This window comes from Excalfactoria chinensis, chromosome 5 (assembly GCF_039878825.1).
Source record: "Excalfactoria chinensis isolate bCotChi1 chromosome 5, bCotChi1.hap2, whole genome shotgun sequence".
NCBI lineage: Eukaryota > Metazoa > Chordata > Aves > Galliformes > Phasianidae > Excalfactoria > Excalfactoria chinensis.
Genome location: NC_092829.1, coordinates 35,200,928 through 35,221,929, shown reverse-complemented (window position 1 = coordinate 35,221,929; position 21,002 = coordinate 35,200,928). Strand labels below are relative to the sequence as shown.

At 40.3% G+C, this 21,002-nt stretch overlaps 1 protein-coding gene across 19 annotated transcripts in view; it reads left to right on the top strand.

Annotated features, from left to right (window-relative positions):
- Nucleotides 1-21,002, top strand: part of CELF1 (CUGBP Elav-like family member 1) — a 52,837-nt gene that overhangs the window by 1,744 nt on the left and 30,091 nt on the right. For 17 of the 19 annotated variants that reach the window (XM_072339358.1, XM_072339357.1, XM_072339356.1 and 14 more), the window contains exon 2: nt 10,420-10,458. The exons of 1 other annotated variant lie outside the window; for it this stretch is intronic. The gene's annotated coding sequence lies outside the window, so the exon portion shown is untranslated. Of the gene's footprint in view, nt 1-4,102; nt 4,213-10,419; nt 10,459-21,002 lie in introns of those variants that run through there. One more of the 19 variants, XM_072339342.1, reaches the window with a different exon arrangement.

The following is a 21,002-nucleotide window of genomic DNA, read 5'->3' as shown; positions in this document are numbered from 1 at the left end:
ATTGCTTCTTGTCTTTTAGTTTACCATTCCCTAGGACTTTTGCAGATATTTGTTGCCTTGGTAACTGCCCTTAGGTGAGAAGTACCATTTTAATCCATTGGTTATTTGGTGAGGGTGGGGGGGAAAAGAAAGCCACAACATTGTAAATCAAAGCAAAATAAAATACTGAATTGTTTATTGGAATGGGAGTTGTAAATTAAAAGAAATGATGCAGGCCGTGGGGGTTTGGAGCACAGTACCTTGAATTGTTGTCCTATTGCAAGGTGTTTTTGAAGTCGGAGAGAGGCTTTGTTGGAAGAAATATCCAGCAGCCTTGATGTGCTTCATCTTGACGCAGAGCTGCCTGTGTTATGTGGAAAAATGCCAGATACAACCTCTTCTGTCTCCACTTGATTGTCCTGTCAAGATGCTTTGTGTTTGGCGCTATCCATGAAAAAAGAGCATACATTAGGGGCAGGAAATCTGAGTAGGACAAAGGAGGAAATGTAAACTGCTTTAAAGCTATGGGGCGGATAAATTTGTAAGGACTTGCTGTAGGGTTGAGTAGCTCACAGGTCTGAACTGTGGTAGACAGAGCAGGCGCATTTGTTTATGACAGCAATGTAATGGGGCATGGTTGTCATCTCAGGTAAAGGAAGTCTTTCTGACATCTTGATAAGCATGGATCTTTCAGCCATTTTAGCTCCATGTGTTGCAGACTCACCGTTCACCCTGAATTCACCCAGCAACAACGAGGAGCAAGTAATAAAGAGCCCGAGCTGAGCAGGAGTCTTCTCAGGAAAGAATTTCAGTTCTGGAGGTAGTTTGTGTGAGTTTCTGTACTCCATGAAAGCTTAATCGCAGAACTAGAATCACAGTCCATGAGCTGTCTTCTTTGTCCCACGTGCACACCTTGTCATACTGTCTTCAGTCTTTTCAGTATGCTGTGGTCTGTTTTTTAATGTGCGTTCAGAAAAGATTGGCCATTTTACTGGCTGCCCTGCTAGGGGTAGAGTGCTGGGGGCAGCCTGCCCATTTTGGTAGCCAGTGTGTACTACTGTAGAGTTATAACTGATTTAATGACTCGGCTTGACGGATATCTTTAGACTAAGATGATGCAAACTGGACTTAGAGTTACCTGCTACATTTCGTACATTGGTTAAAATTAGTTGTAAATGTAATTAGGAATAACTGGTTTAGATATTGCAGGCAAATGAGTAGGCACTTCGGGCTCTTTATCCATGTCAGCAGCACATCTCATGGAAGTCTTAAGTGAGGATGTGAATGAAAGGGTGAGTGGTTGCTGAGTGTGCACTGTGTCGTGCTGGTACATAGCAGGCTTCCCTTTGCAGAGGAATGTTTCCCTGTGTTTGCACGTTGTGTGTTCTCTCAGAACCATATTCTCTCTCGATTGTTTGAAAAGCTCAGCTGAAGTTCCAGGATGGCTTATATTGTTTTTACTTGAAATTAATTTGAGTTTTTCAGAACCTTGGTCTGAAAATAGGTCTTTGCAGTAGCTTTCACTTGGCTGTCCTGTACTATGCCTTTCATAGCAATAATGTAGTTCTTATTTGCTAGATTTCAGCATTACACATGTCAAAGTAAATCTGTCATTCTTCAAACATCTTACTTAAAATTCAGTTTTTCACTGCATCCATAAATATCCTTTGCTGTTTTGTACTCAAACTGTGTGGTTCAAAAGCAATTGCAGCATATATCTATCTGTGATATCCACAGATCCTTCAGAATCAGTTGGAAAGGGAAGATTCGTGCCTGTTTTCCCAAACCAGGGGATATGGCTGTTTAAGAAGTCTGAAACGGAAGTATCTGGCAGTGTCCAAGTCCACATACAAAAGTGTTAGCGTCTTCTTTAACTTACTCTGGAGATCTGCAGGATGGATACCAGGCGTCCTAATACCTGCAAACTTTTTACAAGATAAGGCTTTAAGTGCTTCTTCCTGTGAGAAAGCAATGAAATAGTCATCTTTCAGGAACAGAAGTATTTTGAATGTCATTTGTCTTGCAGTTCCTGTAGGCAAAACAGTGTGGAGGAAACTCTTCTCTCATTGATAATGCTAGGTCCCCTTATAGATCACTGTCTTAAAATCTTCCTGCCTCCTCACCCTTACCTGCTTGTTATTTACCGACCACAAATTTCTGTTTTCTGTTTAAGCTTCTAAATAACAATTAGAAAAAGAAGTCTTGTGACAGCTTGACTTAGTGAAGAGTTGTATTTTTTTCTGCGTATTGACTTGCCTGTCTTTGTGTTCTGACTGCAGAGTGCTTAGCACAGTCTGTGAGTGGAACAGTGAAGAGTCCTTGCACAGTCAAAAGAGCTGTTAGAGTTTACTGCTGAGAATGATCCACGTGTAAGGTCTTTGGAGAAGGGGCTGTGTATTTACTTCAAGGATTTTGACTGCTCAGGAGTTTGTGTGAGTGCATTTCTGGTTCTGTGTTACTACATTTCTAGTATAGCTGAAAGTTACAGCTTACACTTACTCAGATGAGAAAAATTTTCTACTAGAATTTCTAACTTCGTTATTTACCACCACATAAAATATGCAATACGCCAAATAGAGAAACAGGCAGCAGCACAGGGAGAAAAGGTTCAAAAAGATTGCTGCAATTAGGTTTTGGGCAAAAAGTACCAAGTATGTGTGTGCTTCCAACACCAACAAGGGAGACCTGGCCAGTTCAGCAGTTGTTGAAGTGCTGGTAAACGTGGGGATTCCCTGGAAGGGACGTTTCTGTCTCTCTTCCAAGTTGCTGCCAAATTCTGTTGGTTGAGGAAGAGCATTGGTAGTTTCTGTATTGCCGAGGTGTACTTGAGCAAAATGAACTTGGACTCATTTCAGAGCAGTGACTCCTTTAAGTTTGTACGCTTCAGTCTTTTCTTCCCCTGCACAGCATGATGGTGAACGAGTGCGTGCGTGTGTGGAGGAACTTGTCTTAGCCATGGGCTCTGTCAGAGACCATGTATGGGTAAAGCACTTGGGCCAGTTGAGCTCCCTGCTCCTCCCTCCTGGAGAGCTGAGCAGAATCTCTTCTGCTGAAATGCTTGTTCCACTTTCTATATTTGTCCAGCAGCAGCAGCAGCTAGCTAGGCGGTGTGGCTGGCCTTGTGTGTGTGCGGCATTTGCTGAGCAGAATTGAGAGCCAGGGTCACAGTCTCTGTCGTTACGTCTGTCTGTCTGTCTGCGTCTGGGGGAGGACTGGCATTCCAAGTGAAAGGTGATCTGTTTGTGATGCTTTGTTGGTTGTTTTTTTTATGTAAAATGCAATTTGTCCAAGCTGGGAATGTAGTTGACTGAGAGTGGAGGAGGGAAAGCAGTTGTCTTACAGGGAGAGTGTGTGATGAGTGGAAGCAGCACCAGCAACATTACTGTGAGCTCCGCAGAGCTGCCGTCTTCTGGGAGGGTTTAATATCCTTGCCTGCTTTGGGGAGTGGTCAGCCAGGGCCTGGTCATTGCCATAGAAGCTCTGTTGTCCTTGTCTGCCATGAAGATTAATGAAAATGTGATCTGTTCTGGAAGATCTGAGTGCTGCCTTTGCTTGTTAAGGGCAGGAAGGATTAATGAAGAGGTAGACCTTGGCCAGTGTTGATGTTGAGGGGATAGAGTTGTAGGAAACACCTTATTGGGAAGAGCTGGAAGCTTGTTACTAGGACTTCCCTGGCTGTTAATTTGCATAAAATTTGTATTTAGGCTCTGCAGGCAGTGGGAGGGCTATTCACGAGGGTTTTAAGCAGTAGATCAGGTGAACAAATAGTGAGGGCAGTCTGTTGGCTGCTTGGTCTGTAGTAAACTGTTGATACAGTAGTGGAAGGGTGCTCAAAATAGTGGCAGTAACTGGATCTGCCATTAACATTAGCAAGAAATCGAGAAGGGGGGGAATGGGAAATAGGATACAAGTACTGTTTTTCTGTCTTTTAGGGGATACTGTCCACTTCCAGTTTTTCCTGCCTTTTGATTATCTGTGCAAACCGAAATCTGTTTCTGAAATCTGAGTGAAGAAAACGTTGTTTTAATTGTAAAGTAGAAGTATCGTCTTAAAATCTTTCTTGAGAATAGTGAAAAATCAGAAAATCAGGGTGAATTATTTTACTTTCCAACCACTGCAGTGTCTTCAGCGTATTTCCTATTGAGAAAGCTATGTGTACCTCATATTTGGAACGTGGATGTCCTGGAGGTGAATGGTTGGATCTCAGCTGCCTGGCAGTGTCTAAATCCCACAGTGAGTGCAGGCTGTGGTTGATGTGTGACAGAGGGACATCTCATGCATGAGCTCAAGCGTCTTTATCATGTGACTGCTTTTCGATCATTCTTTGTGTAATAGGGATACGCTGTGGTGGTTTTCTCAACTTCATCAGGCAAACCTGTGGGATTCATTGTGAACATTCAGATTTCTAGACTATTGAGCTTGCTTTCTTGAGCGTTCTTATGTATTTTGGAATTGTCACATCCTCTTAGAGCTCTCTGCCTTTCTTCCTATTTCTCTTCCTGACTCCCCAGCTGACATCCTCTGATTTGTGCTAACCAGAACAAAGTGGCACAAGCGATATAAATCATTTCTGAATTTACGGTAACAATCAAAAGCAAATGTTAGTACTATTCAATGCCAACAGCCAATTTTGTACAATTCTGAAGTGCTCTCCAATAATGTTTTCTTGTAGTCTCATAGCAGGCATGTGATCAGGCAGTTTCAACCAACACATGGAAGTAGACTGTTGCATATTCAAAAATTATCTGTTCTGTGAAAGATGTCATGATAAACTGATAGAACCCCATAGGAATGCACGTTTGCCAAGTGCATTGTGTAGACGAGATATAGCCAGGCTTTAGAATGGTATTAGGAGTTTTAAATCTTCCATTTTGTGAAAATCTTCTTAATGATGCTTAAGTCGGGGACATTGTTTAGTCCAAACTAAGCAGTCACTTGTGTTTCTTGGAAGGCAGCTGCTTTGAGCTGTGTAGCAAATTTGTCGCGTATCTGTTGCCAGCCAGTGCAAAAAGAGAGACTTCATTTCCAGGAGTTCCAGTGATTTGTGGAGCAAAATGTGGTGCTTTAGATGTGTAAGGGCAGGAAATCCTGGTTGGTGTGTATACTTGGAGTTTAGGGGATAATACCTGTTAATCTGTTCTGGATTGACTGCGTTATTATGCTGTTTGTAAAAACAGTTACATCAAGGTTGGAGATGAGTAAGAAATTAACTTTTATCTGACATTCTTTGTAGGAAATCTAAAATTCTACAGCAGGAGGGGTTTGTTTTTCTTTGTAATTTCTTTTAAATGTTTATTACTTCTATTCTGCGCTAACTTTTTTTGGTATCATAATTGCGCAGTTGAAGAATAATGCTATGTCAGGGGTGGATATGTGGGAAGATTGTGGGAATTTGGAATTCGGCCCAGAATGAAGTTAGCTACATTTGTAAAGGCTGTTGAAGTAGAGGTGTTAAACTTGGGTGAGGTTGATAAGTAATTTAAGTGAAGTTGATAAGTTGAGGTTGCAGAGGATTTGCTTTTGATTTAAAAAGCTGAACTGTACAGCTAAGGAAGGGGCTGACTTCTTTAAATGATGGAAGTGGTTCATGAGTGCAGAGCTGCAAAGTGAAGGTAATTATATGGATGACCATGCACAAACTGTAGTGTGTTCATAATGGAAATAGTGGAGCTCTCATCACTTGGGGCCTTTAAAAATAAAAATGAATAATGAGAAGAGAATTAGTGATGACAAACTCAACACCTAAATCTGGTAATGCAGATCCATGAGTCATCTGAATGAGCATATGCTGATGTTGCTTTGGAAAGAAGCTAGTTCCATCTTTCGTATGTTTCCCCTTTCTTTTGTGCTGCCTGATGATTTTGTGAGGTTGTGCAGTGAATTGAATCAGGGCAGATGGCTGGGTTAAAACTGCTGCTTTCCTGTAGTTGGTGGGCTAGATCAGACCTGGATCATTTCCTTCTCCAGGCTCGTTATACACAGTTAGGGATAGATCACAGGGGAGGGAAGAGTTGTGCTCTACTGCCTAGAGCAGTGACTTAAAATGGATCTGCAGTAGTATTATCTTGAATGGTACGTGTGCATTTTCTCCGCGTTTTTATCTTGTCTTTTTAGAGACCTTAGATCTAGTCTTCTCTGGAAATACAACATGGAAAGTTAAATTAAAAATTGTTTGCATGTGTTATCTGCTGTGGGAAATATCATTTGGTCCTAGGCAGGGAGGTACTAGGTGTTCTAATGCACTTCGTTATGTATGCATATCTGATACATGCCTGTTTGGCGTTGCTATGCAGAGAAGCCTGCTCTTGTTTTTGGGGAAGAAGCTGGTAACTTTCCTGCTGTAAAGACAAAGAGGAGGCAGCGTGCCGTGTTGGTTGTTCTAGGTGGTTTTGATTCTGGAAGTACCTGTTGAATCTAGATGTGAGGTACAGAAACTCAGAGAATCTGGCAAGATGTTAGTGGGGTTTGTGTCAGTTTGGTGGCCTCGTGCAGCTAGAACAGTATTTGTAGCACTTGCTGTGTCATAAAGTTCCTGTTAGCAGTGGAAAGCAGCTGACGGCATGCTGTGCCTTCCAGGAAAAGTGAACGGAAAAAAATGATGGAGATGTAAGTGAAGAATGTCTGAAAATATGTGCGTGAAACTAAAAGCAAGGGCTGAGCCTCTCCAGTTCTTGGCAAAGCACACGGACAGCTTTGGTCCTTGGCACTTCCTCCCTCCCACCCCTTCACAAAGGTCTGGCAGGGTGACAGGATCCAGCCTTCGCAGCAGGGAGTGTTCTGGGGCCTTGAGTAGAGAGAAGTAAGTGAAGCTGCCTTGGCACAGGTGTTCCTGAGTGTTAAACACCAAAGGTTAGCAGTCTGGGTGGGGTGTTTCAAGGTCCCCAAAAGAGCCACAAGTGTGCTGAAATGTGTTCCCTCTTTGTAGTGGGTTCATTAGTACAGAACTGTGATGGCATTAGTAAGAGGATCTTTGTGGGGAGACTTACTATATATTTTACCCCCTCTGAATTTAAGTCCGTTTGTTTCTATGAAATAAAAAAAAAACGGATTATTTTACTTACATTGCTGCAAACTGTTTCTAGACATTACACAGGAATGCTTTTCCCCAAGGTTTTTGCTTTTGGGTTTAATGATAGAGAAGCAAAGGTGTTCTAGGCTTTTGGCTGAAATGGACCGGGCTGTTGAAATTCAATACTGCTTCCAAAAGTAGGCACAGTGTTTAAGCTGAGAATTTTGCTTCTGTTCAGTACACCTCAGTCTTTTACCTGAATAAGCTGTTACTCTATGACTGATAAGTCTTGCCTTGGAAAGTGTGGTACCATAAAGCAATTGGGAATTTTCCCATCTCCTTTTCTGTTCTAAACTGCACTGATCCCAAAATGAGTGCCTCTCTTATTCTTTAATTTGTTCCTTCTGTTATATCTGTTAATGGGTAAACTCAAGGCTCTGGTAGTTGAGCAAACCGTCATGGGCAGTTCAGCTGGTCTGCTAACTGGCTGTGCAGACTGTCTGGTAACCTGCATGCAGATAAGTCCTTTTGCCTGGAAGACTGGAGAAAACAGTATCTGACAGCCCTGCAGAAATGAACAGGCACAGTGGCTAGTAGCTGTGTCCTTGTGTTACACCAAGTGTTGAGAGATGCAAGGGTGTCCAGGCTGCAGGAGAAGATGGCCGATCCTCCATTTAGAAAGCATGGCTGTCTCCTTGGTAAGTTTCTGGCAGCGTAGGAACCTCTGGATCCTGACAGGATTCTTATTGCTCTCTCTGTTGTCTTTTTGTCTTGTAAGTAATGTTGGTGGAAAATGGCGTGCTTCTTGTGGGTTGTGACCTAAACTGCCGCATTAAAACTTTATCTACTTTGTTTAGGCCTCTATGTAATCTCGCTTATCCATTATGCTTGCTCCCCCACTCTCAGATGTGTCATTGTTCTCTTCCATAGTTTCTTCCTTAGAAAAGATATTTTTATATTTCAAAGTTTTTTAAATTGGCTATATTGGTACTAAATATGTATAAATCCATCATGAGTCCAGACTTAGCATTGATTTACATGAGAAAACGTTGGCACCATGATGTATCTGAGAGTGATCTATGTGGTCTGTTTTACCTGTTTTCTTTTTAATTGTAAATGATGCTTGATGGCCCACAGATGTTAAATTCCTGGAAGGTGCCATCAGAAATTAGAGCTAACTGGTCTAGGCAAGTGCTGACTGTGGAAGTAATTTCATTGATCGGAACCCATTAATTGATCCAGTAATCTCTTATAGATGGTCCTGGGTGCTGGGGAGACTGAAGCTTTGCCACTAAGTAACAAAGTAGTATCACAAGATTTATTGGGCTCATCTCCGTCCTCCAGTACTTAGCAGCCAGAGCCATTTGTTTTCATTACCAGCTGCAGTTCTATTTGTACTGTGTGGCATACAGGAAGTTACAGCTCTCTGCTCATCAGTGGGTCTATTTTGTCCCTCTTGGGTACGGCAGGGCTAAGCGTTAAATCTTCATTTTTCTGCCTGGGGTTGTCACGTGGTGTCATCATTCCTGCCAGCTTCGGATACCAGAAATTAGAAGTGACATTGGTGCTCAGCTACAGCATTTCAGTAAAGAAGGATAACTGCAGGAAAAGCCTTAGTGAAAGATATCATGTCCTAGTTTTCACCTATTAGTTGTTTTGTTGGCCTCACGAAGAACCCATGCTCAAACAACTATGAAAACAGCTGGCTAGCAGCCTCTGATGCTCAACTGGGGTGAATCGGCTTGCAGGAGCATGCCAGCGCTGTGTACCTTCATCCGAGGTATCTGAGTTCTGATTTCTTCTGAGAAGGAAAAACGTTGTCAGTTTCCTTGCCCTTTGGGCTATGTGTGTCCGGTGTGTGAACTTGAATCAGTATTCAGTGTATTTATGTTCTGCATGCAATTATATGAGCCATATTGAAGCAGTTTTGTTTTGAGAAACACTTATGATTTAAGACCATTCTCTCAGGCTTTCTACAGGTGGTGGTCAGATTTGCTGCTTGCTTTCATGCAGTTTTTCTTGCATTGAATTTTGTCTTTGATTCTGTGAGGTGTGTATTTTGTTTTCTTAAACATATCCAAGAGTTCTGGTTTCCTCTGGCTATGTTAGCTGTATTTCATCTCCTTTGAGGTTATTAAATTAGTTCTTGAGTTTAGCGTAGTTCCATGTGCTAAGGGAAGGTTTCCTTTCTAACATTGGGAAGGTTTTCTTTCTAACATTTAGAGCTGTTTACTGGTATATCCATAGGCATTTACGTGATCGATGAGCTGTGTATTTCAGGTTTTACTGAAAGTTGATTATCACAAGAATGTAACTCAGCACTGATTTCATCTCAATTTGGATTAAATACTTCCTAAAGTTAGGAATTAAATGGAAGAACAAGTAAAATTTCTATTACATGTTCTGAAGCCAGGGCTGTTAGCAGGAATCTGAGACCACGTTTGGGCCGTAAACAAATACTCTTAATTAAACTTCAGAAAAGCGAAGGAATGTGGGTGAGGTGGAATAAGGTGTAGTCAGATAAAATATTTGCTAGGATCTCTGGTAGAAGTCAGTGTCTGAAATGGTACGTGTGTTTCTGAATTCAGTATTCCAAACGTTATTCTGAAGCCAAACAACAATGTGTTACTGGTAGCCAGTTTTCAGTAATATTCTAGAACATAGGAGTGAATCCATGATTTTGAAAATAAATATTTTGGGCAACCAAGTGGCATTTCTCTGGATTCCTGGGTTGGTTTTTATTTTTCTTAATTAGTATTTATAAGAAAACTCAACTTTTTGTTTAAGCTACTGTACTCATTCAGAGGGCATAATATTTTATTAATATTATTGAACAACGTGGGAAGGAATTTAAAATAGCTGTAAAACAAGGATGTAAAATTTCCAAGAGGTCTCCCTGTGGAAAAGAAAGCATGAGTACATGTGATAAATATCCAAGTATATTAAAAGATGGGTTGGAAGAGGACAAGGATCACTTATTCACACGTCTCAAAGAATATAGAACAAAGGTTATAAAGAGGCCTGCAAAGCAAAGAAGATGTGCACACTCAAATAGCTGTATAAAACTCTTCTTGCAGATGAACGATAGTTCTGGTTGCTTGCCTGTACACAGATAAAAGAATCTGTTTTCTGTAAAGTATTTCAAGGCAGACGTAAACTTAGTATACAGCCTAAGTAAAAGCATAGAAGAAATTTGAAAATAAAATGAAATTGAAGTCCTGTGCATCAATGTACAGTAGTTTGTGCTGTGATCGATTATTGAGCAGTCTAATGAGGATTGTTACCACCTTATGATAACTTGCATTACTAGAAGTGAGCTTTAGTCTCACAGATCTCGTACTTCCTGCAAGATGCAGTTCATGTTGTAATTATTGCTATCAGCCGATTCTAATTCTGGAGTACTCAATGTCTGTTTTTCTTTTTCTTTTTAGAGTGAAGACTGGAAGTGCTAGAGAAGTGCATAGCTGCAGGTATGAACCAACCACAGCTTGTGGCCCACGGTTGCTTATTAGAGTTTCATTTCAGAGGTTCGGAGAGAAGTTGTCATTACTTTCAGTGATGAAAGCAGTCGCTCTGTACTGCAGTGAGCAGTATTCCCTCAGCCTTAAGCTCTTTGGAGCTTGCTGCCCTTGTGCTGCTGAAGGATGTTGGGAGTGTAAACAATTTAGGTCTGCTAGTGTCTAGCTAATAGGCTTCTTTAGCTTCGTCTGTAATTTAATAGTTTTATAAATGTAAGTAACTACAAAGTAGGATCGTGTGTCATGATAGTAATTTATTCACTGGAATAAATCTCAAGTATTCTGTAGTACATAAAATTTTAAAGATATTAGTGGAAAAACTCTGTACGGGCTGTGACATTCTGTTAATTCCAGCATAAAAAGAAAATATTTGTATGGAAATGCTTGGAGATAAATGTGAGGATTTTCTGGTGCAGTTCAGCTGATGCCTGAAGTCCAGTAAGGGAGTAAGGGTTGTAGTTTCATGAGCCAGTTCCTCCTTCCTGCTTTATTTGATTCCCAGTTGTCTTGGAGTTTTTTTGTTTGTTTGTTTGTTTTGTTTTTTTTTTTTTGTACATGGTTCTCATGATAATTTGTCTGCATGGCAAACAGTCACTTTGCTAACCTGCTTAAAAGCTATTTCATAATCAAGTGGTTATTTCTCTGGTTTAGCAAATTGGGTTGAGTGAAACTCTTCTGACCACACAACAACAACAAAAAAAAATAGATCAGATGGTAACTGTGCAGCTTAAGGACTTGTGGCTGCTGTGTTAAGTAACACTCCCATGCTCAGATTGCGGTGGCTGCTGCTCTTGTTAGAATCACCTGTACTGTGGCAGGAGTACTTCAGGTGTGCTTTAGTCCATCAGCAGAACAAGGAGGCTCTTGGAGAAGGAAACGGTATAGCAGCCATGGCGCTTCCCAACTTTGAGACAGAATGCTGCTGGTAGCTTTACCAGAGCTCTTGAGAGATGAAAAATATGTGCTTTATTTCAGTTTCAGTACGAGCTGATCTTCTCCCTGCCTCAGTCTTAAATGTAAGGCTTTTTTAAAGGAAAGGCGTATCCTATCAATACCAGCTTTGGAATATTTGGATTGATTTGCTGACAAGGTGGATGCTTGTTAACAGATTTATCTAAGCTTGAAGGTGAAATGTGATACAGAGGTCCAGATTAAAGTAATTGTCCCTTTTCAAGAGATCTGAGGAAATAAAGCCACATTGTGATTTTACAAATTCCTGTGAATGCTGAAAGGATAAAATTGAGTTTGTCCCATTGTACAAAACTGCCATATTGTTTTTGCCTGGCTTTGAATTTTCTATAGCTTAATCAGGTTTCTCAGCTGCAAGAAGAATGATGGTACTGGAAACTCCTTCACACTTTCTTTTCACCTCTTTGTAGCTAAGATCTGTGGTCAGTGGAAAATCTTGCATGATGTGGTAGCTTATAGAAGATGCCAGTCCAGGAATTCCATAATTTTTGAGTGATTTTTAGAAACTGGTGATTGTTTGGAAGTACCTATTGGAGAGCATTGGTCTCCAGGCACTGCGGGTATTGCACAGCATGCAGCTTCTTTCCCAAGCGGGTAACACTGTCGCTTGCCCTTCCCTCTCCTTTGCTACTCCTTTAGGACCATAAAGAACATAGGAAAGAGGGGTTACTGTGTTTGTGTCTGAGACATTTCCACCTTTTGAGACAGTCTAATCTGTGATTAGGCCTCATTGTTCAGACTTAAAGGATTTTACCAGTTACAAAATGCAGTTCCAGAATCAGATAGTTTGGATAATGGAAGTAACAAAATGTTCACATTACTTAAATAAACTAGTCCTGTTTGTGATTGTTGAAATAAGTTATGGAAAGGAAAACCTAATTTGGATGCAAGATACATAGTTCCTCATCTGTAAAAGAAACAACTCTGAATTCATTTGTCTCAATGTGAAGGTAGAGAGGTGTCCAAATAAAAGAGGAGTGATTCTTCAACATCTGTTAAGGTTATATAAAATTGTTTATATGCATTTAAGTATAAAATACCTGTTAAGATGAACTTAATAAATTGACAGTACAGAAATGGATTGGGATAGAACTGTGATGTAATTCTGATTCTAGTCTGGTACGGTGTATGAAAATGAGGAAGAGTCGGCTTTGCTTTGAGATGAGGAATCATTGAGCCTTTGTCTCTTGCTTTTATGGTAGTTGTTGTCTCCAAGTTTTTGAAATGGAGACTTTATTCTCGGAGCTGAGCTTCTTTCTACTATCCAGAAACTTTTATGCCATGCTTTGCCAAGGCAAATTATGGATATTCTTGTCAAGATTTAATGCCGTGTGGGCACTGACAGTTTCAGGAGTGAGGAACTTCTGCCTGCTGGATTGTCACTTGTCAAATCCACGTTCACTATGCTGATGTTCTTCTGGGCAAACAAATTTACCTTTATGCTGTTCCAACTCCTTGTGAACAGACTGAGCAGTCAGCGTTCTTGTCCTGCTCCTTCCTTAGAATGGTCCTTTTTTAGTTTTCCTGAAGGTGAAAATAATTGTCTGCTTGGCATCCCTGTACAAAAAGCCAGAGGAAATCATGCCTTGTCATGGTGTGACAAGGAACATGGAAGGGATTAATGCAGTGTGATGGGAAGGATTACTGACTGCAGTGTTTCATATTTCAAATGTGTATTGTACTCCTCTGGAGCTGTCTGTGCCGTTTGTAAACTCTTCAGATAACATGAAATTGGAGTGAAATAGTGTTTTATTCTTCTTGTTTTTTTACTGTAGTATAATTTTAACTGTTCATGTTTTGTATCTGGTACCACTAGAAGAAACAGTTTAAGATTAGACTTGTCAGAACAGCTTGCATGGTTGTCCTGATTGCTGCAGAGGACAGTGAAACTTGAGGCTTGTTGCTTTGTTTAGTCTAGAAGGTCCCTTGACATCTAAAAATGGAGGGGGGAATCTTAAGGAATGCATTGTTCTTTAAGAAGGTTTTTACTGTCAGAAAGCAGAGTAATTCAGTAATATGTAGAGTAATGCAGTAATATGAAGTTAGTTCCTCTGAGTTAAGATCGTGTGTTGCTTTTTTGAAGATTAGCGAACAGAATGCACAAACTGGTCAGGTTTTGTTTTCTTTAAATTCTTTATGCAAACATGGGGTACACTGCTTGTGGTAAACCTTAGCCAAAGGTTTTTCTCATGACTGTATTTCTCGTGTGGAGTGACAGAACAGTCTTTGTGTACAGTATTGTCCTGGAATGGTACTGCTGGTTCTGCAGTCTCCCCTGGGAAATGTGGTTAGGTGGCTTGCCCATTCCTGTGCTCTCTGATGTGTCTTTTTGACTAAGTACAGAGCTGCACGTTCCTGCAATATAGGAAAAGACAGCAAAGTTCAGGCCTCTTTAAAACCAGTTTCTATGTCCTGTTTGTATTCATAAATTAAAGCTGAAGATGATCTAAAATACCATGTTCTATAGAAATAATTGCTTGCAGGGTTGTTTCTTAGACGAAAGATGGAAGAAGTACCTTGTGGTAAACTCTTGGCTGTTAGTAGTGGCCTCTTCTAACCTTAGAAATTAAAATCATTCATGTAAGTTCAGATACAACATTTGGGGAGAGAGAAAGAGGAGAAGGGCAGTATAAGTGCAGCTGTACCTCTGCTTTCAGGGCAGGAGGGCTCACAAGCATTGATCTGTGGAAGATTGGGCGTTGTTTACCATTCACACTTCCTATGTGTCTCATGGTCTGAATTCAGTTAAGAAAAAGCAAGGAGAACAAAAATAACAGAACAGCTGAATCTTCCTGCTGCCTTAAGTGTTCCATCCTGCCTCCTTTTAAAAGCTCTGTCATTCCACAGGGCAAAGATGCACATCCTCACTTCTTGTATTCTCATTTCCTGCCTTGACTCCTGCTCTGTCGTATTGCTCCTTTATTTCCTCTTTCTATTGTTGTGACCAAGCCTTTTTTCCTACTTTCTCAAGATTTTTTTCCTGTCTACGTTGCCAGAGTATACACAGGTCTTTCACATCTCTTTGGTATTTAATTTTCCATGCTTTGCCTCTGGCAAAGTATAAGCATTGTGATGTCCTAGCACTATAATGATAAGAACTCAAAACGCTTCCCAAACTGTTTGCTGGAATTGTGGCAGGTGTTTTAAATGAGGATAACAGGATTAAATCCTTATTTTTTATTTTTTTTTTAATGGCTGTACACCTTCATGAACAGTCAATAATGAAAGGAAGAAAATTACAAACTTCTGCTTCAAAAACATTAGCCCTAGGATACGTGTATCAGTGCTGTTTCTTTGTATCAATTATTAATGGTAAAGTGTCTTGCAAACAAGGATAAACATGCAATGATTACTCCTTGTCTTTGCTTTGACAGAGTTAATTATTTTGGGGTGCCTGCATTAAGGCTTGCCATTAACTGTTCTACAAGTACAGCTGCTCTAATATGTTGTCATGCGTTAATTGCTCCAGATTCATGGGTTGGCCTTGGAGCAATTTGTTCGTCTGTATATTTACCTCACGTCAGTTCTCTTTTGTACCATTCCTTCTCAGGTCTTTGCTATCTACTTTGCATTAAATGAGTTTTGCTCTTTTTTTTTTTTTTTTTTTTTCCTTTTCCTTATTATTGCTTTTCAACACACTGCTACCACACCAAGAAGTAGCTGATAAAGATGATTTTGTTCCCTCTCAGTTCCTTTAGTCTGCAAAAAACAAACAAACAAACAAACAAAAAAAAAAAAAAAAAAAAAAAAAGAGGAAATGTGCCAAATTTTAATGAGGAAATGTGTCTGGGAAAGACAGAAATTGAATACACGTTTAAGACCCCAGTTGTGATCAGCAAGTTTCAGCTACAAAACTGAAATCTGAAGCTAGCAACAAGAAAATGCTTTGTACTAATAAAGGACAGATGACAATCCAGGTACCTTGCCTGTTATATTTTTATGACATACATGTATGTTTAATGTATCACTGGGGAGCAGGTATGAGAAGGAAAACAGACACCAAAGAAAAGGTGGAGTTCATTGAGAAATGTTTCAATGTGGAAATTGTCCTGACATAGGCGTCTCTTATTTCACTGTACCAGCATAGCAGACTATTAACTGATGTTGCATAGGTACTGTCCTTGCAAACAAGGTGGCCAGGTACTGACTGCCCTTGGAAAAATGCCAGTAAATCCTAAGTAAAGCTGTCTGTCGCTGTAGATGGCACTGTTGTGGGCTGTGACAGTTGAAGTCTTATATCAAGTATTTACATTTTATTTTGAGTAACCTTAAACCAGAGAACTGTGAAGGTGATCAGCTTATTCTTCATTATTGTAGGATTACAGGAAATGTTACGGTTGGAGATGGGTGTTTGAGGCTGTTTTGAGGAGGTGGTTTCCTCTCCATTTCCTCCCAGTGGGCCAGTCAGTTCCCATTTCTTCTTTATTTTTGTATTGCTTGTGTGAGCAGACACAGCTGCAGCAGGTCAAACGCTGGGCTAGCAGCCCTGTGCTGCTGTGTTAGCTGCTGGCTGTGTGCTAAGAAAGCAGAAGTCAGAGCAGTATGGTGCAGCTGTTCTGCCCTAGAGAAGCAGGGCATTGTCTGCAGTGCTGTGGGCTGTGCTTGCACTGCCAAGTCTGATAGCACAGCCCTGCTGTTTTGGTCACGGTGTGTTTTTGCTTACCCTCTCAGGCCAGCAGGTAAAGGCAATGAGAGGAAAAATTACGAATTTTGGAGGCCACAGTCTTGAAGTCTGTAAGCTTCATTTATCTGCCTCAAGTGGGTACTGAGGCTGATGATTCAACTTCTGAGTTTGTTAGGCGCCCTGGTACTAGCAAGCATTGGCAGAGCAGTGCCTTGTGGAGGGAAAGGGTTTGGCTTCTTGGATTCGAACAGGTGTTGTAACCTGTTTCTAGTAGATAAGTTCTCATGTTGCGGGGCTGCCATCTCCCATTTGGTGTATGTTGTTTGAAGGACTGGGCCAGATATTGAATGTACCACAGGTTGAATTGCAATTGCAAGACGTTTTAAAAAGAAGAAAAGTACATACACTGGTAACTGTACTGTTACATTTCCTTAGGGCCAGAAGTGCAATTTGCTTACTTATTTTTGCTGCTTATGAAAGCATTTGAATAAAGTGCTAATAGTAACTTAGCATTTTTAATTTGTGTTTACACAGTTTATGTGTGACTTGGTTTAGCTCTAACAAGACAACTCTTCCTTTTATTCATTCTTTTTGCCCTTCTTTTCTCCCAGCACGGATATATGGGATCTTTGGCAAGTTCTAGACTTCTGCCTTCTGTATTCACAGAGTAGCAATATCTACTGTTTGTTTCCACTTTTTGACTGCAAAACGGACTCAGTAATCTTTCAGCCTTCATATTTTCAGTTGCTAAGAACCTGTTGTGGTTTATCTGGTAGCCTGTGGTAGGTTTCCTTTGAGGACTTGTCCAGCCTGCCCTTCCTCTTGTCAATGTTTCTTATCTTTGCAGTATCCTGCCAACAGGGAGTTACACCAATCTGCCCTCCTTTGCACAAAAAAAAACCCCAGTCTCCTCTTGTGAGAGAAGGAATGCTATCTCAGCTATTAAGATTTTGTTTTCTTATCTGTGATTTGAAAAGCTACCTTGGAGATGTTAGCTACTTGGGAGAACAATAGCCGGGCACGACCTATTTCAGTTGATGCAAGGATTCATTTCAGTGCTCGTTTAAAATAAAAGTGAGAAGGGTGATGCCTAGACTTGTCAGTCACATGGATGTGTGGCAATCAGTGCTGTTTGCCTTCACATTGACGTGTGGTAATACTGTATATACAAAAGTTTCCCATCCGGTTTTACCATTTTTACTGTTACATTAAGGTCAAAGAAGGTTCTGTTAGAGCATTACTCAATTCATGGCCTTGGCAGTTTGTGCTTCCACCGAAATGAAAGCTTGAAGTCCATGGCCTGTCAAACGACCCAGCATTCCAGGTGTCTCCGCTTCTGCCCTCTGTATCGACTGGACACATGCAGCACAGGGAGCAAACAGGAACAATTGGATGTCTGTTTGTGGTCTGTGCTTCAATCCAGAATTGTTTTAATTGATTGACAGAAAATGATAGATTTCTGCCATGGAGAACTCAGCTCGTTAGTTGCTTCCTTTTAAAGGAAACAATGTGCAAAATTTATGCCATCATTCTTTCCTGAAAACTTTTGAATCTGCTGTTTGTTTTCTAAAAATGGCAGAGCAGTAAACGTGGTATTGCTTAGAGTAAGTCAAAATAAAACATTCGCCTCCTTTTCTTTGGAAACTGTGTCAGTAGCTCTGAAGTAGTCTTGTTATTAGCTATGCTCTGCACAGGTAAGCAGGTAGGAGATGTTGAAGGCTCTTGAAATTCATTGGGTTTATTGCAAGGCAGTAAGACACTTCTGTAGGAACAACTTTTTCTTTTAGTTCTGCTTGTGGAATGTCTTGCTGTATTTATAGTAAGGGTCAACTCTATTGTGCTTAGGTTTATTGTCTAGCAGGCGATATTCTCAGTTCTTTATGTCCTAGGAAAGCATGGCTGCATCCTGATTGGCTTGTCTGACATCTGGTAGTGGGTCTAAGGGAAGTCTCTTGAATTTTTTATTGGGTCTGTACAGAGCTGGGAAAACGCAGTCTTCTCTTTTACCGCAGTTTGCAATCCCCAGTGCTTCTCTGGAAAAGCATCTTCAAGTGATAGGACCTTTCTGGCCAGCCTGATTCAGAACTCCTTTGTACAACAGATTTCTACAGATGTTCTGTTTTGCTGCGTCAGGCTTGTAATCGCAGCTGCTACAGAGAGGCAGTAACTTGGAGATTTTTCACCTGAACAGTGTCTTCAGTATCTGTTTTCATATTAGGGGTTTATAGTGTATATGTTAATCATAGCATGGCCTGGGTTGAAAAGCACTGTAATGATCACGTAGTTTCAACCCCTGTGCTATATGCAGGGTTGCCAACCACCAGTCCAGGCTGCCCAGAGCCACATCCAGCCTGGGTTAATTTAGGTAAAAAGTTGTGTCTAAGGAACTTGAGAATTGCCACGCTGAACTGCAGCAGAGCACAGTCTAGTTTGATGTTTGGTTCTGATAATGCTTACTACCAGGCGCCTTACACAAATGGGTTAAGATCTCCGTAGTGATTTGATTAATTTGTTACTAAAAGTGAGGTTACTTAGTTTTCTTTCCTAATGTGGTAGTTCTTATGTGTAGTGTTTTGATGTGTGTAACCTAGTGGCGATCTGTTTAAAAGCAAAACAAATAAAATCAACAACAAAAAAACAAACAACTCAGCACAACCAACTAAAAATGGCAGCTAAGCTTTTGCTTTTCTTTTTCACATGAGTAGAGAGGGCATCTTCCTGTAGGGCAGAGCAATAGATGGCTTGCTGCTGCTTCTGCTGGCAGAGCTGGGAGTGCTGGGGGTTTGTCAGGCAGGCAATAGCTCAGAAATCATTTGTTTTGATCGCTCATAGGATTAATTGGAGTAGAAGCTACAGGTAAACAGGATTTCATTCACATGCCAGGGAAGTAAACTAGGAATATATTGACTTACTTCAAATAGATTTTTCTTAAAATATTTCAATATATTTCAGATATTTGATACATTACAAGCTGTTTTTAAAATAGATGTTACTTAATTTGTGAAAATGCTGCTGTGCATGAAGGAATTATACGCTCTGATGGAACTGCTGCTTTCTCAGATAAAAGCAGTTGTCTTCCTTTCCTATCCTTTTCTTCATATAGGAATTTCTGTGAAAGTACTTGAAAATGACTTTCAGTTAATTTTCATTCTAGGCAACCCAAAGCTTCATGTATTTTAATGGTAAATTCAACATTCTTGACATATCAAATTTGAGGTCTTGCAGTGAATAATTGTTGTAGAGATTGGCAGAAGTCGAAACTACAGTTTTGGCAATACCTTTCGAGGTATGAGGAGACATTTCATTTTCACATATGCAGAAAACATTTGATCACTGCTACATGATAACAATGAAACAAGAAAATATTGACAAGCAGTTACTGTATTTTGATGCATATAACCTAGGTTTTATCTGTTGAAAAACAAAACTGCAATTCAGCAGCACTGTAGGGATCTGGATGTGTACAGATAATACAAGAGGAAGTTTATTCTAGGACCTGTCTCCTTCAAAGCTCCACGGCGTCTGATTTCCCTATAGCCTGCATCCTTTCCCATAGTTTGCTCTCACCATTCCAGGAGTCCCTCAGCTTCAGAGCTGTATATGTTGTCTGAGGTTCAGATTGTGTAAAATAAAAGATGGGGTATTATCTTTAGCTTTCAGAGTTAATTGCTCATTGAAGTGAATGAGGATTTCTTAGTGAAAGAAATTACTGCATGGAGTTATGTTTCTTTTTTTCTTTTACCTTCCCCCCCCCAAGGATGTGATGTAGTTCTGCAAGCATAAAAGCAAAATGTTTGGTGTTTTTGCCTTGTGGACTGAGGAGTCTATGCTGTGCTATATTTTGCAGTATAGTCTAGGGCTTCAGGAAAGCAAAAAAGAGATGTTGTGGATTGCACGAGACTGTTGTGTTCATTCTGTCAGGTTAGCACCACATTTAAATGTGCAGCTACAGTCCATAGAGCTTGGAATTTTAGACATTGTTCCTATTATCCTTTGAATAGAAGCAGTAAAAGAATGGGCCTGGAAGCCAGCAGGAATTTGACATCTGAGCAAAAAATATGTGCATTTAGCTCTGTACTTTTTCTTTCTTTGTGAGCGATGGCTGGGATGACTTTCATGTTTTTATAATTCCAAAGAAAGAGCTTCATTTAATTCTTCCAGATTCCACGCAGTAGTGAAATACCATCTTTTTGCACTCTTTGTGATACTTTTACAAGCAAAGTCCAAAGGACTTCTAATCTCATCAGGTTCATGCCTTCAACTGAGTAATGTTAGAACAAGTCTGTTCTCTGTACTACTGCTTTTTCACTGAAACCACCACAGTTACAGCAGAATTGTGCTATTTTAAGGCATGGGTATTTGGCTAATGCACCTGCAGGTATTTATCCAGCATTCCAATATTGATTTTTCCTTTTCTGCAAATTGTGCATAACAGCACGTGAAATATTCTTGTCAGTGTTGCTTATTTTAAAAAGTGAGCATATAACAGGAGAAATGAGAGTAAGTATAACAAGAATATGAAATTAACGTATAGTGGGATAGTTGCACAAAACTAATGTTTTAATTCTCAAATTCTCAAAACCAGTAGATTGAACTTGGCATGGACTGGAGCAGTGCGACAGTGATGGATTTGGGGGCTTCTCTGCCTGTAACTTTTTTTGTGTTTTCATCTTAATGGAGCAAGCAAATAAGCTTTCAATTTTGAGGTGCAGAGAGATGGGGAAAATGGTGAGGGTAAAAGCAAATCAGAATGACTTAGTGATTTTCTTTAGTAAATGAATCAATCTCGGTAACATTTTTGAAACCCATTTTCTCGAGTATCTCTTAGCAGCATCATCTATTATTGAACCTATAATGAACACGGCTGCTGGAGTATTTTACCAGCTGCTTAAAAAAGCAAAAG